Source organism: Electrona antarctica (assembly GCF_951216825.1).
Source record: "Electrona antarctica genome assembly, chromosome: 15".
Taxonomy (NCBI): domain Eukaryota; kingdom Metazoa; phylum Chordata; class Actinopteri; order Myctophiformes; family Myctophidae; genus Electrona; species Electrona antarctica.
In genome coordinates, this window is record NC_136796.1 from 42,634,984 (window position 1) to 42,642,408 (window position 7,425).

A 7,425-nucleotide genomic window follows, 5' to 3' on the forward strand; every position below is an offset into this window, starting at 1 on the left:
TGGGGTTTCTAGGTGTAAGTATGTAGGACTAGTAGCATGCCAAAGTTTGTGCTATTGCCATTGAGAATGCATTGGGCGTTAAAGTTAAATAACTCAGAAACTACAAAACATTTCAAAGTAAAAAGTTCCAGCATGTGTCTCCACAGTAAGCTGAATTATAAAAAGTGTGAATGGAGTTTCTAGGTGAAAGTGCTTTTTTGACGTGCCAATATCTGCCATTGAGCCCCATTGTAAAATTCTCAAATTTGGAAGCACTATATTTCTAAAACTATGACACATTTCAAAGATTCCTTTTCAGGCAAACATGTCCCCCGTAAGATGAACCTAAGTAGGCTTGAATGGGGTTTCTAGGTGTAAGTATGTAGGACTAGTAGCATGCCAAAGTTTGTGCTATTGCCATTGAGAATGCATTGGGCGTTAAAGTTAAATAACTCAGAAACTACAAAACATTTCAACGTAAAAAGTTCCAGCATGTGTCTCCACAGTAAGCTGAATTATAAAAAGTTTGAATGGAGTTTCTAGGTGAAAGGGCTTTTTTGACGTGCCAATATCTGCCATTGAGCCCCATTGTAAAATTCTCAAATTTGGAAGCACTACATTTCTAAAACTATGACACATTTCAAAGATTCCTTTTCAGGCAAACATGTCCACCGTAAGATGAACCTAAGTAGGCTTGAATGGGGTTTCTAGGTGTAAGTATGTAGGACTAGTAGCATGCCAAAGTTTGTGCTATTGCCATTGAGAATGCATTGGGCGTTAAAGTTAAATAACTCAGAAACTACAAAACATTTCAACGTAAAACGTTCCAGCATGTGTCTCCACAGTAAGCTGAATTATAAAAAGTGTGAATGGAGTTTCTAGGTGAAAGTGCTTTTTTGACGTGCCAATATCTGCCATTGAGCCCCATAGTAAAATTCTCAAATTTGGAAGCACTATATTTCTAAAACTATGACACATTTCAAAGATTCCTTTTCAGGCAAACATGTCCACCGTAAGATGAACCTAAGTAGGCTTGAATGGGGTTTCTAGGTGTAAGTATGTAGGACTAGTAGCATGCCAAAGTTTGTGCTATTGCCATTGAGAATGCATTGGGCATTAAAGGTAAATAACTCAGAAACTACAAAACATTTCAAAGTAAAAAGTTCCAGCATGTGTCTCCACAGTAAACTGAATTATAAAAAGTGTGAATAGAGTTGAGACACTCCTTCCTCTCTCTCTCACCACACCCCTTCATCTCTCATCTCTTCATCTCAAACAACCGCAGGCCGCCCACTCCCATATCCTTACTAAGGATCATGGTCAACCAGTAGGATCACGACATCTTAGTTAGTGGCATTAGGCTTGAACCTGCGAGTGGTTCGCCACACCACAATGCATAAACTTCTGGTCCTTTTTCTTTACCAACTGCACCATCAGTACCTTAGCCAGACAGAGTGAGATTTCCGGGCAGTTTTATCTTGTTCTTTCTTCAAAGTAAAGTTTCAGAGTAAAGACCAGAGTGGGATTTGAACCCACAACATCTGGATCATGTGGACAGCCACTTAACACACTGAGCTATCAGGCTCTCTGTGTTCTGTCATGTTTTGTCATGTTCTGTCATGGTTTCTCCTCTATTATTTGATTAACATCCATGATAACCCTTAAATGCACTAAAGACACCTTTCATACACAGCAAACACCATTCAAATGCGTTGTACATGATCCCAAGGCCCCATTTGAAAGGTGACACCAAGAGGAACAAATTAAAACTTAGAATCACGGAGAGCTCTGTGGCACCCTTGTTAAGACGACATCCTTAGGAGCCAGAGGTTGTGAGGTAAAATCTTGCTGAGTTCCTCCTACTTTCACTTTGCAGCATGTTTTGGAGAATAACATCCAGAAGAACACTGGAAAGAGATAGAAAGCTGAGGAGATTCTCAGAGAGCATGGTGGCACTCTGTGATAAACTGCTGTCTATGTGAGCCACAGGTCGTGGGTTCAAGTTCAGCCCATATGGCCCATGGCTTACTATAGCATGCCGTTTTACATCATTTTTGAGGATTCAAAAAAGACGAACATCACCCCGAAACCATGGACTATATAGCCTATAGCTCATGGTCTCTGAGTGATTTTCGTCTATTCTTCAAATCCTTGTTTTTCATCCTTTTTCACCATGAGCTATAGCCCTTTGTCTTGGACGGCAGACTATATAGCATGCCGTTTTTCATAATTTTTGAGGATTTGAAAAAAAGATGAAAATCTCTCAGAAACTACAAAACATTTAAAAGTAAAAAGTTCCAGCATGTCTCCAGTTAGCTGAATTATAAAAAGTGTGAATGTAGTTTCTAGGTGAAATTTCTTTTTTTAGGGGGCACGGTGGCACAGTCGGTAGTGCTGTCGCCTCACAGCTAGAAGGTCCTGGGTTCGATTCCTGCTGTGGGCACTGGGGGCGTGCTCATCTCTGCGTCATCAGTGCCCATACCCGAGGCGGCGAGGTGGGGTTGGTGAAAGGGCCCTTCTGTGTGGAGTTTGCATGTTCTCCCTGTGTCCCCTAGGGTAGGTACCCTCACAAAAAACATGCAGTAATCCTGGTCTCTAAACTGCCAGCCAGGGCACCTGATGGAGGGGAATGGAACTGGTTGGAATAACGTGTTCCTTCCAAGTACTACGTCCGGCTGGGGAAACTCCCCCCTCTCAGGTGAAAAGCTGAGCAGCTTGGACTCCTCATGCATAGAAGGAAGCATGAGGTCAGTCTGCTGCCCCCCCAGGTTGGCAGAGGAAGTGTAGTGCCCAGGATTACATTAGATAATAGACACTGGGTGAAAAGATGGGTTGCAAAATCGTGGGATAAAAATTATTAAAGCAGAAAGAAAAAAAAAAAAGTGCTTTTTGACATGCCAATATCTGCCATTGTACATTTCTCAAATTTGAAAGCACTATATTTCTAAAACTATGAAACATTTCAAAGATTCCTTTTCAGGCAAACATGTCCACCATAAGATGTACCTAAATAGGTTTGAATGGGGTTTCTAGGTGTAAGTATGTAGGACTAGTGTAGCATTCCAAAGTTTGTGCTATTGCCATTGAGAATGCATTGGGCGTTTAAGTTAAACAATCTCGGCATCCTCGGTATATGTCACCTTTTAATCTAAAGTCGTCAATGTGTTAAAAGATTAATTTTCTGGCAAACATGTCCACAGTTGAATATCTTAAAGTTTGAATGGGGATTCTAGGTGTATTGTAGCGTGCAAAATGTGTGCTATTGCCAATGACGCGCATTCGGCGCTTTAAATAATCCAAAAACTACAAAACATTTCAAAGTAAAACGTTCCAGCTTGTGTGGAAGTAATCATAAAAAAGCACGAGTAATTCTTCCACCACTAGTGCAGTGCCAACGCATTGTGAGCCTGTAAATCTGCTACAGTGTTTTCACTATTTTTGTACGACACTTTGTTTATGACAAAAATAAATCGTGGAAATACAAGGTTTTGTAGCAGTCAACAAGCAGGCAATTGTTCTAGTGTGCACATGTCACAATCAAGCAGTGTTCCTGTTTGTAATTTATTACTGGAGGCATATATATAGTATAAGCACATTACACGTGTCACGTGCTTGGGCCTTATGGGTCCTGACTCCCCTCTCAAGCCATAGGATCAGGAGGCCTTTGCTATGTTTCACCAGTTTCAATTGAAACAGGCCTCCACCCTCAGGGTGACTGACCGTCAGGCGTCACTCGACCCCCCCGGGCCCCCGCCACACTTGGCCCTCTCGCTCACTCGCTGCCTTTGCTCTCTCCCACGATGTTAAGTTACACCTATTTCCCGTTAATAACCTGGGTAAAATGTGCGGCATTGGGAGGTGAGAAACTTTATTGTGAAGGGACGACAAGGTGAGGAGAGGTGTTGTTGCTGCGCAATTGTCGAGAGTAATGGCTGTGCGCGATATTGAACAGTCAAAACTATTTGTATCAATACACCTGACCTGTATCATTCAATTCAATCTTTATTACAGACTCACGGTCCAGATCACATACAGAGGAACAAAAGACAGTAAATAATAAAACAAATTAAGAATAGGAAAATTTAAATATACATATACATACATACACATTGCATATGCTCACAGCCTGTAGAGGCAGTTTCGCCAGGGTCTCCAAATCATGGAAGATAACCTATTAGAGCTCTTCACAGGGTTGGTTAACAACCTGATGACACAGTTGTCAGACTCCTCTGTCTAGTCGACACATGAATTTGTACATTAAGTTTCTTAGAAGGGCTTGACAGGTAGGCACCCCCAAGTTCACAAACAGCTGACTGGCACTGTGCCATCTTGGTACCCTCACTAGTAATCGTAATGCATCATTATATGCAACCTTAAGTTTATGCATGCTTGTAGTTACTCCACAGGTGAGCAGTATACAACAGTGTACAGAAAGCTATAAACAGTGATACCTTGACATCTGAAGAGCAATTATGACATTTCCTCAATAAAATGTTTGCCTGGGCATACAGTTTACACCTTTGTCTATGAATGTCTTTATCATCTGTGAGGTCATCAGAGATATAGTGACCGAGGTACTTAATCTCACTGCAGACAAGGAGAATGTTATCACTGAGAAAAACTGCCTTTTTATCCTCTTTACTTCGCACAATCAGGATGCTACTCTTCTTGGCATTATACTTAATATTAAAGTCAGTACCATACATGGGAACAAATCCTCAAAAGCTGCTGTAAGCCTGCACTGTACGGGGAAATGATAACCAAATCGTCCACGTACATAAGATCAACAGAATAATTAGGTATATATGGGGGCCTCATATTTGGTCTTGAAACGGGCCTTCAGTTTCCTAAGGCCGACCCTGTCTCAAGCCTTTGATAGAATTTACATACCAATGTTGAAGAAATATATGAATGGACGTGACTTACCTCTCAAATACTGAACGGCACCTGACAGGAATTTAATCCAACTCATTTGCATGAGCCTAGTAAGTAGGCTACTTTTTTTTCTCCAGGACTGTCATAGCTCTGTACTATTCGGGGCGGCTGTGGCTCAGGAGGTAGAGCAGGTCGTCCAATGATCCCTGGGTCGGCGGCTCGAATCCCGGCTCCTCCTGTCCACATGTCGAAGTGTCCTTGGGCAAGACACTGAACCCTACATTGCCTCCAATGAGTCGGTCGGTGTGAGCTTGCCACCATTGGTGTGAATGTGGGAAGTGAGGACGTTGGCGTCGACTGTTCGCCGCTTCACCTCCCAATGTATGAATGAATGAACCATTGTGAAGCGCTTTGAGCACTTGGAAAAGCGCTATAAAAATGCAAAATGCAATTCGTCATTGCACAGTAAATGCAGGGTCTGGATTTCTCCAGAAGCACCTTTTTAGGGGCGACAGTGGCTCAGTGGTAGAGTGGCCGGTAGAGCGGCCGGATGGGACCCAGTTAGATCCCGCACTCACTCCCCCAGGGTTAGTGTTGAAGTGTCATGAGCAGGACTCTGAACCCTCTCTAATTGCCCTCGATGTGCAGCTTGGTGCCTTGCATGGTCCGCCATCGGTGCATGAATGTGAGTGTGAATGGGTGAATGTAATGCAATATAATCTATGTAAAATTGGATGAATTCACCATTTATCCAAAGCACTTACAGTATGCGTGTGTTTACTGTGTTACAATCACACACCAACGGTGGAGAAAACCATGCCATGTAGCAACCTGCGCAAAGCAGTATATACATTTAAGTGAACCACATGTTTATAAGTGCATGGTGTTTAGTAAAACGGACCAGTTGCACTTGATCGGACCTGCACTCTTTTCCCCGTCTACAGCAAATCTCTATACCAAATATAGTCGATCTACAAGCTCACAAGTAGTACGTGGTCTTGTAGATAGATCTATATGCTCTTAATAACATTTCCACAAGAATAGGGATGCTTGTCCTCCACCCACCAACCTTCTGTTTCTGTTTTCACAAATTGAACCCTGCATGTACAAGGTGTGAATAAGACTGGGGTGCAGACATAGTGGAGTGTGCGTTTATTTACACTGCACACAAGTTGTTCAAAAGCAAGGGTGAGTCTTATCTGAGACTCCAGGCGGGCGTTTGAACCAAACACCTCATTCTTTTTTTTCTCTGTCCGTCTGAGAGTCCACAATGACACACACACAAACATGTCTGGAACGGAGATGATTCTGCTTGGGTTGCTGTTGCAAGCATGAGTGCAGCAGCCCACTTATGTTCATCTTTGAGGATTAGTTCGTTTTTCTTCTTTCTTTTTATTTTGTTTTATTTTTTTGGGGGGGGTTGATATATCTATGGTTGCTCTGTTTTGCCTGCCTGAGTCTGATTCTGAAGGATGATTTCTACAAATGGTCAAACATAAAGCGCAAAAATGATAGAGGAAAGGCTATTTATTTATTTGCTGGTTGATTGTCCGTTTGCAACAAATGTTTTCCCATTTTCAGAATCAGCTTTTATTGTCACTTAACAGTTAAACACCAGCCATATAGAGTGATCCATGATGTTGTTGTTGTGCAGGCAGAGATTCAGTAGGCTCTGTGCAGAGGGGGTGCCAAAGATAAGTGACCACTTGAACCCATTCATATTTTTAGCTGATTTAATAACAGGTTTGAAACCAATCCTTCTTGTATATTTTATACGTTTTTGCGTTGTGGCTGCGAGCTGTATAATACGGCCTCCAACTTTAACAGGTTGAAACGGAGTAAAACACCAGGGCTGATCCATGAGGGACCCCTTAATCCGACATCCAATATTATCACCCGAACCATGGAGCTTGAAGTTTGTGGAGCTGCGGTCCCATTGAAATGTGAAAAAAAAACTATTACCCATTCTGAGCGGGAACCCCTTTTGTTTTAAGCACTATGTTATACTTTAGCTATTGAAAAATAGCAGATCTACAAGATCTACAAGCTACGAGCTTGTAGGTCTGCTATTTTTGAAAAATCATGAAATTGTGGCACAAATTTGGAATATATATTCTTTCAGAGTGAACATTTTTAACTCAAATCTTAGCTTCTGGGGGGGGGGTCCCTGGAACTGTACAACATATTTTCAGATGGGGGTCAGAGGCCAAATACATTATCATTTTTGGGGTCCTTGACATGAAATAGTTTGAGCACCACTGATATAGAAACATAGCTTTTTCAGAAAACTGACATGATTTAGATTTGTAGAATGTCTCAGGTCTAAATGGGTTAAGACAAAGAACTTTCTTTTACCAAGAAATTATACCGTTGAACACGGACAAGGAATAACATTTTCAAGGGTAGGTTTTTACATTTACTGGATAATATGAAGACAGGCATTTTAAATTAAAGTACTGTATACGGGTTAGCTTCGCTTTTTGATCAGATTTTATTCAAAAGACAGACTCGAACTAAATCAAAATGAACACTGCATCCAGCATCTCTTCAACAGTGTCTCCGTTCTATGGT